This window comes from Phoenix dactylifera, unplaced genomic scaffold (assembly GCF_009389715.1).
Source record: "Phoenix dactylifera cultivar Barhee BC4 unplaced genomic scaffold, palm_55x_up_171113_PBpolish2nd_filt_p 000334F, whole genome shotgun sequence".
Lineage (NCBI taxonomy): Eukaryota > Viridiplantae > Streptophyta > Magnoliopsida > Arecales > Arecaceae > Phoenix > Phoenix dactylifera.
The window spans coordinates 124,193-138,492 of NW_024067797.1; positions in this window are offsets into that span (position 1 = coordinate 124,193).

Genomic DNA, 14,300 nt, shown 5'->3' on the forward strand with positions numbered 1-14,300 from the left:
GACGCCCCTCCTTTCTTCATGCGTGTGAGAAGGAGGAGGGGCAGACGCCCCTCCTTCCTTCCTTCTTTGTTCCACACGGCATGAAGGAAGATCCCTTTCTGGTTTTTCATGCATTTATTTTCTAATCTAATTAGGAATTACATGGTCCCACTTGGCCAATTGAATTCTAATCTAATTAGAACCCAATGTTTCCTCCAAATTGATTTATATGAATCTTAATCCAATTAGGACTTGAATTGGACTTCATGAATCAAGTTCCTTATCTAATAAGGAGTTCTAATTAATTAGGCCTTCCCATCCTTATCCAATAAGGTTAAGCCTAATTTAATTAGGTCCAATTAAATCAATTAAATTGCAATCCAATTGCAAATTCTTCTTTAACTTACTAACTTTTAGCGGGTTAAACCAATTGTCAATCAAATTGACAATCAATTTTAATTGTGAATCTAAACCGCAATCCAACCGTCGGAACGATCAAAACCTCTAATATGTGTGACACCGTAGGTTCTATTCTGACTGATAGTGAGATATATTATGATCTCCATCATAATATCATCGAAACTCCTTTCAATGGGTTGAAACGATTTCAACTCTACTCTTAGGGTTCACTGATCACCAAGTGAATGCCTTTGAGTCTCATAATCCACTAGTGACACCTAGCGGCATATAGTGACAACCCAGCAGAATGGAAGGGATGAACCTCTAGGTGCAGTTAGCATTTGATACAGTACCTCTATCGTAGATCCCGACATGACGGAGGTTATGGATAACTCGTCAAACCCCATCGTCTGTCTTATGTCATATTTATTTGACTCAAGTTCGAGATTGGAAAACTCTTTTTTCAGAACTGCCCTGACCAAGGTCTTTCGAACTTAATCTTATAAATCACATAGGATCACTCCTAATCTATCAAGATCGATAGATCCCATCTAGATGTAACCTTAATCCGACAACGAACCTACTGCAGCCAATCTGCACTACAAGAACCCTTAGGGCTCATGTTTATGTGCTCGTCAAACTACAGCAACCTCACCGTGACTAGTTAAGGCATCGCAGGTCTAAGTACTAGTCATACAACTGCAGCATCAAGTAAGTCACTGACGAATGGATAGACATCCAAGTGACTTCTTGCTTTGGTCACGCTCAATACCCTTGTTCTCTAACAAGCACTTGCACAATCATTTCAGTGTCCCCACACTATGGACTCAAGACTTGTCCATCAAAGAAAGTGATCTGTGCACTAATCTCAGCGGATCGATCACCGTCCTCGTGATGATCCATCGATCATGAGCAATTCAAGAATTAATCACCAATGACACATGCCTCAAATTCTTAACTCTTGAGAATATGCGTCATCATCTTATTAATTTCTTGGACGATTCATGGACACATAAGAATATGAATGAAAAGAATGTCCAACTTAATAAATTCATAATTAGGTTAAGTACAAATTTATGTCCTAGAACTAAATAATGTGTCAGCCAAATTGGCTTCTAGGGCATACTTCTAACACTGCCTACAGTCACCCGATACATGGAGGAAGTTTCAGCGATAGATAAAGTTGATAGAGCATTAACCAATGTGACCAATTGATAAGGGAGCTAAAATGTAACTTGGAGAGAGCACAAGCTAGCATGAAGCAGCAGGCAGACAGGAAGAGGAGGGAAGTGATGTTCGCTGAAGGGGACTGGGTGTTTTTAAAGCTTTCACCTTATCAGCAGCAGACTATCTTCCGGCGAGCTCACCAAAAGCTCGTCCAAAAATATTTTGGGCCTTATCAAATCATTGAGTGCATAGGGCTTATTGACTGGCATTACCGGCATATGCAAGGGTGTACCCGATGTTTTACGTGTTGCTTCTAAAATGAAAGCTAGGCGAAGGGTAAGTACCCTATCAAGGTCCTCCCCCCATTTGAGAAGACGGAAATCCTGTGATGGAACCGACAGCCGTCAAGGGTTACCCTTGGGTTAAACGAGGAAGGAAGATCGTCGAAGAGATTCTTGTGCAGTGGCATTCGTTACCTAAGGAAAACGCTACTTGAAAAGAGTACAACTAGCTGAAGCAAGAATACCCAAAAGCAAACCTTGAGGACATGGTTTTGGCTGAAGGAGAGGGATGATGTGTGATGAGAGCACAAAAGTGCAATCGTAATACCATCTTAATTAGTATTATAACTAATCATTAATAATAAAATTAACTAATTAACATTGTATTTATGTTTGAGTGCAACTAATCCAAGAAATCAATTAACATTGGGTTTGAGCCAATATCCGGCAACCCGAGCTCAAGTCAAGCCAGCATCTTCACGTGATGGAGCTCAGCCCGCGATGCAGCCAGCTGTCCAGATTCACGAGTCCGCTCTTCATCCGAATCCTCCATGCCATCAACGCAATCAAGCACATCCCAGTCAATCCCGCGGCGGCCTCCAACGTTCCCGTGATCCAGTTCATCCCACGATCGCTCCTCCTCCGCCTCTGCAGCCACGGATCCATGTCCTCCCGGAATCCCGTCCGCCTCATCCGCGTCTGCAAGCATTCCTTGGCCAGCTCCTCTACCGTGATCCAAGCTCCTCCGGAATCCCAGCGGCCATCGTCCCAAATCCCAGCTTCCAGCCGGATCAGCCTTCCCGAGTCCCTGCTTCGTCCGCATCACAACGCCCGCGTCTCTAGCATCCCGTGATCAGCGTCAAGCCCCGTCGATCCCGCGGCAGCCTCCAAATGATCCCGAGCGATCTCCCAGCCTCCGACGCCGCGTCCGAGCTCCAACGATCATCGACCCCCTCCTCCGCAATCCGCCATGATCCCAGCCTGTGAAGCAGCCCAAGATTCCATTCCGTGATCCGGCGATCCCGCACCACGTCTCAGCGCCCGGATCCAAGCCGTGAACGCCTCCTTCTCGTCGGCATTCATTTCAACGCGTCCCCGTGATAGCAGCATCCGGCGTCCGCTCCGCGATTCCTCCATGGATCGTGCCTCCAAGTCCGCCCTTCCGGAATCCCAAGCATCCTCGCCTATAAATAGGAGGGTGGCCGGCGGAACAAGGGAGGCGGGTGGTGGCCGGCTGGTCCAAGAAAGAAACAGGGGAGGAGGGAGGTTCGGTTCGGGGAAGAAGAGAGAAAGAAATGCCCTGTTTGTGAGAAAAAGAAAACAAAAAAGAAACAGAGCATGGCTCTGTTTCGGGTTGAAAAGAAAGAATAAAAAAATTAGGGAAGGAAGAAAGGAGAGTTTTCTTATTTTTCTTTCTTGGTTTTTATGTTTTATTTTGTAGAAGGAGGAAGCACTAGGCTTCCAAACTTTATTTTATTTCTTTTGTAATTATCCTTTTTATGCAATCAGTACATTTATTTTCATGCAATCCTTGTTCTAGGTTCAAGTTAATTTCTACTTTTTTTATGCAACTTTTAATTCTTCTTTTATGCAATTTGTGTTCACTTCAATCTTCTTGTTTCCATCCATTTTAATTCATGCGAAAGCTTTTCTTTGATTAGTTAAATATATAAATGCTTTTCGAATTTAAATACCTGTCTTTTAGTTAATTTCAATTAAAAAATATTCTCCGGTAGACTAGAGAATTCAAACATCCCCGACGTAATGTTTTCCTTTGATCATTCAAAAACTCGATTTTGAATCCGAGTGAACGTTTTTATTTTTAAGCAACTCCAATCGCCTCCCTGTGGATCGACCTCTTACAACCACTATTCTTCGAGTAGAAAAGGTAAGAGTAGAATTAAAATTAAACTTTGTTCGTCGGTTCTAACAATGATCTGTTTAGCATATTTTAGTTAGACAGAAATCGGACGAACAAAATTTTGGCGCCGTTGCCGGGGAGGCAAATCGAGAAGCAAGAACGATCACGAAGATCAAATTGAATTTTGGATGCCCGGAATGAACGCACTCCGGTAGTAAGTTTTTATTTTTATTATTTTGATTATTTTCAGTTAATAATTTCATAGTTATTAAATTCTGAAATTTGAAATTCGAAAAAAAATTTCAAAAAAAAATAAAATATAAAAAATATTTCAAAATTCAAAAATTCAAAAATTTAAATTCAAAATTTGAATTCTGAAATTCGAAAATTGAAATTTAAATTTAAATTTTAAAAAAAAATACATAAAAAAATTTCAAAAAAAATTAAAATTAAAAAAAGAAAAAAAATTTTAAAAAAATCTATATTATTTTTGCTAGTAATTGATAAGGCGAAATTTTCCGAGGTGATCATACCTCTATTGGGACTCTTCACGGAGTAATCTCCAGAGCTTATTCAACGGGCATTCGGAGATTGGCTGACGCATAAGAATTGTGTTTAGTTTACATTCAAGTTATTGCTATATATAAAAAAAATAATAAAAAAAATAATAAATAAAAATAAAAAATTATATAAAAAAATAAAAAAAAAATTTTATTGATTGCTCATTTAATCAATACAACCTAATGACATTGCATAAACTTTAAAAAATATATTGATTATTTGCTGCATTTAGTATTAAGCATTTGCATAAAGTAATTAAGGGCAAAACCCACTAAAAAGATAAGGTCGGGAAGTCATTACCTGTCCTTAGCCCAAAAATCACCACCTTGCATACTTATCCTAAGCCAAATTAAATTAAAATCAAATTAGACGTTGGCCTTAGGGTTTTCGAGCTCAATTAGGCTCTTGGAAAGAAGCGGCTGAAAGCCACTCCAGTGAGGATTTAGTAATTGGTGATGTCTAGGAAAGTTTTACAACAGTGAGAACTGTTACAGGTATTGTGGTATCGGTGTATCCCTTCTGGCACCACTGCACACCCCGGGACTTTCCTGGTCACTGGTTACTGGATCGCTTAACTGGTAAGCTCAAGCTTAATCTGAAAGGGAGATTAGGAGCTGTCTAATCTAGAGAGAATTTCAGGAACTTTTTTTAACCTGATAAGTCTCTGTGCAACTAGATTTAAGAACCTACTAAATCTCACTTAGCTCTAAGACTAATAGGGTCAAATTGTTGTGTGGTGTTGATTGTGGTCATCTTGGTCTAGCCCTTCTTCTTATCTTTTAGGATTTCGTTTAAAAAAAAATTGAGTCTAATTAAGTTGTGGAAAATGTATGCATGGTAGAAGGTCATTAAGGGATAAGTTAACCCTATTTGATCCTGAGATTGACAGAACTTTTTATCATAACCTGCGAACTGTAAACCAACCGTCGATCTCTACAATGGGTGAACATATTAGAACCCTGAATGAATTATTCGCACCCGCATCTGCTAGTCCCCCTACTTGCATAGTATTACCAATCAATAATGCAGCCCAATTCGAGATTCGGGCTGCAACAATAAACATGTTACCCAAGTTTCATGGGTTCGAGAGTGAACAACCCTACATTCATCTGAACAAATTTTTGACAATCTGTCAAACGTTTAGAAACCAAAACTTAGATGAAGAGGGTATTAAATTAAGGTTGTTTCCCATGACTTTAGAGGATCGTGCTGCTGCATGGCTGTATTCCCTTGCTTCAAATTCCATCACATCATGGGAACAACTATCTAAGAAGTTCATGGCTAAGTTCTATCCTATGGTAAAGACTGAAAAATTTAAGGATGCCATAAGAACTTTTAGAGGCAAATCTGAGGAGGAATTTTCCCAACTTTGGGAAAGATTCCATGACTTGTTGGTCAAATGCCCACACCATGGGCTTGATAAGGCTGATCTGGTCCACTTCTTTTATAAAGGACTACCTCCAGCACATAGAAACATGATTGAGTCCATGCACAAGGGTAGGTTCATGAACCAAACCCCGGATCAAGCCTATGAATTTCTTGTTGACTTAGCTGAAAATGCCCAAAATTGGAGTAGCTATGGTGAGGAAGTAATTAGAGATGAGTTTGGGTCTAGAAAACCAGGTAATGATAAAATGAAAGCAGACCCAGAACTCAAAAATGTCATGTCCAATCTGGTGGCTGGAATGAACAACTTGAGTAAAAAGTTTGATGCTTTCACTGTTTCCACTAGTTCGAGTTCATACAAAGAGTCAAATCCCGTCATGAAAGTGGATCACGAGTCATATAGTTTGTGTGTTTTGTGTAACAGTCCTGAGCATCTAGTAGAGTGCTGCCCTAGTCTGCCTAACATAAAGGCCGAGCAAGCAAATGCTCTAAATTCATATAGTGCCTTTAAGAAGCCCACTCCCAACTCGTTCAGCCCAGTTTACCACCCTGATAATAGGTTCCACCCAAATTTCTCATACAAGCAAAATGAACCTATTCAGCATCAAGGTGGTCCACCAGGTTTTCAGAACAACTTTTCCAGGATAGGGCCACCACAAATGAACCAATCTTTGGTTCCATCTATACCTCCCTATAATGCTCCTATCCCACAGCAATCTTCACCATTAGAAACCATGATGGCTAATATGATGAAACAACAACAAGATTTTATCAAGCAACAACAACAGACCAATACAGCCCAAGCCCAGACTAACCAATTCCATGCGCAAGCAATTGCAAAACTTGAGGTTAGTCTGAGCCAAATAGCTAACTCTCTAGGGGATAGGAAGAAAGGTGAACTACCTAGTCAACCAGTGCCTAACCCTAGTAGACAACAAAATCAAGGTCAGATAGGTCAGTATCAAATCAATTCTAATGGAAATCCGACCTATGAAGTCCAAGCAATTACCACTTTAAGGTCTGGCAAGCAAGTGGACAATAAAGTCCAACTTCCTGAAAATGAAAAAGAAAATAAAACTGAATCCGATAAAAATCCTATTCAGAAGAGGGGTCAAGAACAGGATAAATCAGACAAAAGGGAAGAACCCATAGAAACATACAAACCTAAGGTTCCCTTTCCCAGTAGACTTCAGGACTCCAAGAAACAATCTAACTTTGATGAAATCATGGAAGTCTTTAAAAATGTCCAAATAAATTTACCCTTCCTAGATGCCATCAGACAAATCCCCTCCTATACAAAATTCTTAAAAGACCTCACCACGGTCAAAAGAAAAACCAGTATTCCCAGGCAAGCTGTTATGGCTGCACAAGCCTCATCTCTCATTCAACAACAGATTGCCCCGAAATTCAAAGACCCTGGTTGCCCCACTATTGAAATAAAAATAGGAGAGACGATCATTCAGAGAGCCCTATTAGATTTAGGAGCCAGTGTAAACCTACTTCCCTACTATGTGTACCAAAAGTTAGGTTTGGAAAAATTAAAGCCTACAAATATTACCCTTTCCTTAGCAGATAGGACAGTGAAGTACCCCAAGGGGATTGTAAAGGATGTAATAGTGAAAGTAAATGAGTTTTACTATCCTGTGGACTTCGTTATCCTTGAGACCGAACCTGTAATACATCCAGACAATCACACACCTATAATTTTAGGTAGACCCTTCTTAGCCACAGCAAATGCTGTGATCAATTGTCGGGATGGGATGCTGAAGTTATCTTTTGGCAATATGAAAGTCGAACTTAATGTCTTTAATATAAGTAAACAACCACCAGACGACAAAGAAATCAATGAAGTTGACATGATTGAAAGTCTGGTTCAGGAGACTTTCTTACAAACTTATAATAAGGACCCTTTAGAAGCTTACCTTGCCCATTCCGAGGAAGGGGTCGAGCATGCGCTCCCTAATTCTGTTCCCCTCATGAGCATAGATCGTCATCAGCCAACTGTTCTTCCTCGGACTCTTCCAAAACCATTCTTAGATAATGGTTGAAAAAAAATTGAATCCACATTTTGTCTGGCTGAAGACATAAAACTTAGCGCTCTTGGGAGGCAACCCAACATGTAAATATTTTTGATTCTTTGTGCTCAAAAAAAAAAAAAAAAAAGCAGGTTTGTCCCTATTGTCACTTTACCCATCCATATCAGGTAACTTCTCCTCTATCCTATTACTGCTTTAAATTTTCTTTAACATTGAGGACAATGTTAGATTTAGGTATGGGGGTGAGAATATTTTTGATTCTTTGTGCCAAAAAAAAAATAAATAAATAAATAAATAAAAATAATAATTTTAAAAAAAAAGGGAGTTCAAATTTTTAACTCAAACTCTAATCTTTTTGGCTGTACAAACTAGGAATTGCTTTGACAATAGCTTTGAGTTAAGGAATATGATAGCAGTTCTAGCTTGAGTTTTCGTCCCACCTATCTTCTGCTAACATGATACAAGATGATTTAGCACCAACACGTAAGCACATGAATAGTGGGGTATGTATACTTGCAACTAATATGAATACTTTTAATCTTCGGGATAATTTAAAGTTATATGTGTGATGAACATCCTAAAAAAAAAAAAAAGAACAAAGATAAAATAAAAATAATGAGTTTATTTTAAGTCTTCTCACTGAGTAACCGGGCCTCTTGCCTGGCAAGCAGCGAGTGTTCGCGTAAAAAGGTGAGGATGATTGAGATTAAACTCTGAATGACTAATTTGGCCTTGAAGCCTAGTTAATTTGAGTTATTAAGCCTGTTAGGGTGTCTCTACACCTAGTGCCCTGAGCCATCTGGATCGGGAGTCATTGGCCTAACACTCGCTATATGGGTTGCTAGAAAGCTTAATAAGGCTAGATATTGCACAAGTCATTCTTCTTAGCATTTAGTCTGAAAAAAAAAAGAGAATAAATAAATCCGGGGTGTTCATTACCATTTAACTCTAGAAAGTCTTGAAAATTGGAGTGATCATATTGGAAGTAAGTAAAAGCCACTCATTTATATGATACTATCTTGCACCTCACTACATTCTTGACTTGTTAGCAGATAGATGGGGTGTAATGAAACTTGAGTTAAAGTCTGTTTAAATATGATAACAACAAATCTCTATTGTCCTTGCAATTCTAGTTGCATACAGTAATACTTGTTTCAAATTTCGAGTTAAAATTTGAAAATCCCTGACTAATGAAGTTTGTGGGTAACTTCACTGCAAACCCTCACGAGACAACACTCGTCCACTAGGATAACTTAGGGGTTTAAAGGCTTGTTGCACGTGCTAAGTGCAATCGTAATGCTCTACGAAAGTGAGTATTTATCTTAGTATATTTATATAATAAATAACACTTTTGCACTCTTATTTTATCATTTCGCACTAAATTGCTAGAGACTAGCAATAAGCTAGTTAGGGGGTGTGATGAGAGCACAAAAGTGCAATCGTAATACCATCTTAATTAGTATTATAACTAATCATTAATAATAAAATTAACTAATTAACATTGTATTTATGTTTGAGTGCAACTAATCCAAGAAATCAATTAACATTGGGTTTGAGCCAATATCCGGCAACCCGAGCTCAAGTCAAGCCAGCATCTTCACGTGATGGAGCTCAGCCCGCGATGCAGCCAGCTGTCCAGATTCACGAGTCCGCTCTTCATCCGAATCCTCCATGCCATCAACGCAATCAAGCACATCCCAGTCAATCCCGCGGCGGCCTCCAACGTTCCCGTGATCCAGTTCATCCCACGATCGCTCCTCCTCCGCCTCTGCAGCCACGGATTCATGTCCTCCCGGAATCCCGTCCGCCTCATCCGCGTCTGCAAGCATTCCTTGGCCAGCTCCTCTACCGTGATCCAAGCTCCTCCGGAATCCCAGCGGCCATCGTCCCAAATCCCAGCTTCCAGCCGGATCAGCCTTCCCGAGTCCCTGCTTCGTCCGCATCACAACGCCCGCGTCTCTAGCATCCCGTGATCAGCGTCAAGCCCCGTCGATCCCGCGGCAGCCTCCAAATGATCCCGAGCGATCTCCCAGCCTCCGACGCCGCGTCCGAGCTCCAACGATCATCGACCCCCTCCTCCGCAATCCGCCATGATCCCAGCCTGTGAAGCAGCCCAAGATTCCATTCCGTGATCCGGCGATCCCGCACCACGTCTCAACGCCCGGATCCAAGCCGTGAACGCCTCCTTCCCGTCGGCATTCATTTCAACGCGTCCCCGTGATAGCAGCATCCGGCGTCCGCTCCGCGATTCCTCCATGGATCGTGCCTCCAAGTCCGCCCTTCCGGAATCCCAAGCATCCTCGCCTATAAATAGGAGGGTGGCCGGCGGAACAAGGGAGGCGGGTGGTGGCCGGCTGGTCCAAGAAAGAAACAGGGGAGGAGGGAGGTTCGGTTCGGGGAAGAAGAGAGAAAGAAATGCCCTGTTTGTGAGAAAAAGAAAAAAAAAAAGAAACAGAGCATGGCTCTGTTTCGGGTTGAAAAGAAAGAATAAAAAAATTAGGGAAGGAAGAAAGGAGAGTTTTCTTATTTTTCTTTCTTGGTTTTTATGTTTTATTTTGTAGAAGGAGGAAGCACTAGGCTTCCAAACTTTATTTTATTTCTTTTGTAATTATCCTTTTTATGCAATCAGTACATTTATTTTCATGCAATCCTTGTTCTAGGTTCAAGTTAATTTCTACTTTTTTTTTATGCAACTTTTAATTCTTCTTTTATGCAATTTGTGTTCACTTCAATCTTCTTGTTTCCATCCATTTTAATTCATGCGAAAGCTTTTCTTTGATTAGTTAAATATATAAATGCTTTTCGAATTTAAATACCTGTCTTTTAGTTAATTTCAATTAAAAAATATTCTCCGGTAGACTAGAGAATTCAAACATCCCCGACGTAATGTTTTCCTTTGATCATTCAAAAACTCGATTTTGAATCCGAGTGAACGTTTTTATTTTTAAGCAACTCCAATCGCCTTCCTGTGGATCGACCTCTTACAACCACTATTCTTCGAGTAGGAAAGGTAAGAGTAGAATTAAAATTAAACTTTGTTCGTCGGTTCTAACAACGATCTGTTTAGCATATTTTAGTTAGACAGGAATCGGACGAACAATGTGTTGGAAATTGTGTCCTAAATCCAATCAATTGTTGATTGTAAATGTATTTGAATCAATTATAAATAACATGGTATTTATTCATCACCAGAACATCTTCACAAACTCCGATGTGATGAAGTCCATAGGACTGCTTTGTGTAATAAAATATGATTTTGTCACACAGGTCCTTAAATGTTCATGACCGTATGATATACTATTAACAGGACGATAGTATTATCGGGCGTAGGTCATTGTGTATCATATTTATTGGTTGTCTTCCAAACCAAAGAGTATAGAGATACTAGTATGGTATACAGGTGAATGGTAGTGTACATTCACTGAACGTGACCAATTGACGGACTTTCTCTTGTCAAGAGTTGTTCCGAGTGGATATGGGTATATGTATCCTTTAGACATAAGATTGCAACCGGTGGCTTGCAAGTAACTCATTGTACTTTGGTGCCGGACTACCTGAATTTCTAATCCAGCGACGAAAGGTTTCTGAGTCCAGTCAAGTACTTGTGGTAGTCAGTTGCAGATCAAGATGGGATTGACCTCCTTTAGAAATAAGGGTGAATACCTTGTGTTTTCAATTAAGTAGTACCCTGGCCAGGGAAAGTCAAATCACTATCACTGACTCTGAACCCACCCTGGGTATTTTCTGGTCAAGAGGATGAATTATGCGGTAACCATGGTCCATAGGTTCTAGAATGTTGCTTTGCATCTATTCGGCCTATCCGGTCGTCGGGTTCCATTGCTAGATGGTTACTTCGATTAGTGCAGAAAGTGTTCTTGTACTACCGGCTTAGGTTCGAACCTGTGAGGTCACACGCTTAGAAGTTTCTGAATTGATCAAATGGCTGATTGACGATTGAGAATCGTCTAGAGGTAAAATAGTCAATATGATTGACTGATTGCCCTAAGCAATTATTGCTTGGAGAAGTTAATTAGTGATTGGATCACAGATTAAACTCAATTTGATTGAGTAATAGAGATTGGGCTTGACCAAATTCAAATATGATTTGAAATTGGTAAAACCGTAATTGACACTAAAATTGGTTTGGTGAAAATGTCTAATTTGCCCCCAACCAAATCAGATTTGGCTTGAGTCAAATTGGATTAAAATCAATTATGATCCTAGTATGACTAGGACTTCCTTTCCTATGTGGGATCCACATACTGTATGTGGGACCCACGTCCTGCCTAGGTGGGACCCTCATACTGTATGGGGGACCCACGTCCTGCCTAGGGGGGACCCACATACTGTATGTGGGACCCATATCCTGCCTAGGTGGGACCCACATCCCGATCGTCCTTTAGGCCACCTCACGCCTTTGCATACGTGACACGTGGCGGAGCAGGACACCTCTTTTGCTTGCATGCGTGACACGTGGCGGAGCAGGACACCTTTTTTGCTTGCATGCGTAACATGTGGCGGGCCTGGACACCTCACACTCCTCCTGATGTCATCCATGACCTCATCTGCCTCATGAGGTCATCCATGACATCGCCCTCCAGGCCACCTCACCCCTTTGCATGCGTGACACGAGGCGGAGCAGGACATCTCTTTTTCTTGCATGTGTGACATGTGTCCTGGCAGGACACCTCATCGAACACCTCATAGGAACACCTCATCCTCTTCTTGACCTATAAATAGGCCACCCCTCTTCCTTCTTCTTGATATCAAGAGCACCAGAGAAAGAGAGTGAGAGGAGAGAGTAGTTCTGAAGGTGAAAGCCCAAGAAGGAGTTCTTGAGCTATGAAGGTCCATCTTCTTCCTTTTTCTCCCTTTCAGCCAACCTTATGCCTCCCTGCGAGCTAGCACTCCCCGAAAAACTGATCATTCCGGAGCTTCGCGTGGACGAGTCATCGAGGCCGGACGCTTGTGCGGCTACGAAGCATCCTTGAAGGAACCTCCTTCTAAAGGTAAGAGATCTGATCTCTTTTACGGTTGAGATATGATCTCAATCTTCAAATCACAAGAAGTTGTGATTTATGCATATTTATTTGAATCACACAATCCTCGAGATCTGAGGGCTTTGTGATATTTGGTGTCAAAGTAAAGGATTAATGGAGAATATTCGATTTCCGAAAACTTTCACGCGTGATCGTGTGATGAAGCGTGGCTCTCCACCCGAGGGCTCATATGATGAGTGCTTTGATAGGCACGCGCGTGTGTCACCCTATGTATTGGGACTGAGCCCGCGCCACATGTGATGTGCAGTTGAAGACTGTCTTCGACTGGTACCAGAGTCAAAATATCTAAAATATCAAGCATGTTTTGGGTTAAAATGTTTAACCCGTTCTTTTCGCATAAAAATTTTCTGAAATTCATGCTTAGCCCTTTGCACGCACACCATCATGATGGGTGTGCCCGACGCCAACGAGTCCGGAAGCCGAATCCACGCTACTCGGTGTCTTTGGACCACGTCCAATGCACGACAACCACCGTGTCGAAACCGTCAGGAGCAAGGAGCAGAGTCAGTCGCGATAGAGCAAGGATTGGGAGGAAGACTCGCTCCGCTGGTGGTTTTGTTGCATGGATGGAGGAACTAGAGCATGTTCGAAATGGGAGCTGAAGCAGTCGTGCGTATGGCCCGGGTCTCTCGTGGACGTGGGATGAGGAGAAGAGAAGGATTCCGAAGCACGTTCGAAATGGGAGCTGAAGTCGTATGCATGGCCTAGGTCTCTCGTGGACGTGGGATGAGGAGAAGAGAAAGATTCCAAAGCAAGGGGCGTGGATGTGGGAGTTGATGAGTGAAGGTGAGGAGTTGATAAATGATGGCCCGGATCTCACGATGGGAGAGGAGGAAGTATTTAATTCTGTGGAATATCTTGGGTTTGGGGACGTGAAGTAAAAGTTTAGTTTTTATTCATCCATCCTCTGTGATGTATGGGTTTCTCTCACCCAAAGTAGAGACCTTAAGTAAAGCTCACCTATTTCCTTCGACCATCCATCTCCTCTAATTGGGACCTATCAGATATCCAAATCATTTGCAATTAGGTTTATCCCACTAGTCACACCTCTTTGCTTAGTAACCATAGGTTTTAGGTTTGAGTCAGGTTCAAGTCTTGATTGATGAGCTTGGATAATTATAATGAAGATGAGTTTCCTTTGGTTTCTCTCTTGATAAAAAAAGCAAACCATCTAAATTATCATTAGTTGCATAATAAGATATATTTGTCTACATCTTGAACTCATGGCTCTATTTTATCCTTGTGATTTTTTTTTTTTTTTTGGAGGGGTGTTAGGCCAAATGCCCAATCATTTTTTTGATATTTGTTGATTTGGAATTCCTAATATGTTCGTATCAGAAATAGATTTCAGCGAAAAAATGTCAACCAAAGGCGATATATCTCTTTCTCAATTTCTCCTGGATTTGCCAACCAAGATCACAGCCTCATGGTGATCTCTATATCCTATCTCCAGAGCAATTTCTTCATCATCCCTTGTTTGAGAAGTTCTTTGAGGACTGCTCTAGCTGAGGACTATAATTTCTTGCCTCTATTTACTCTGGATGTCAAAAGCTGGCTTTTATTGTCTCAG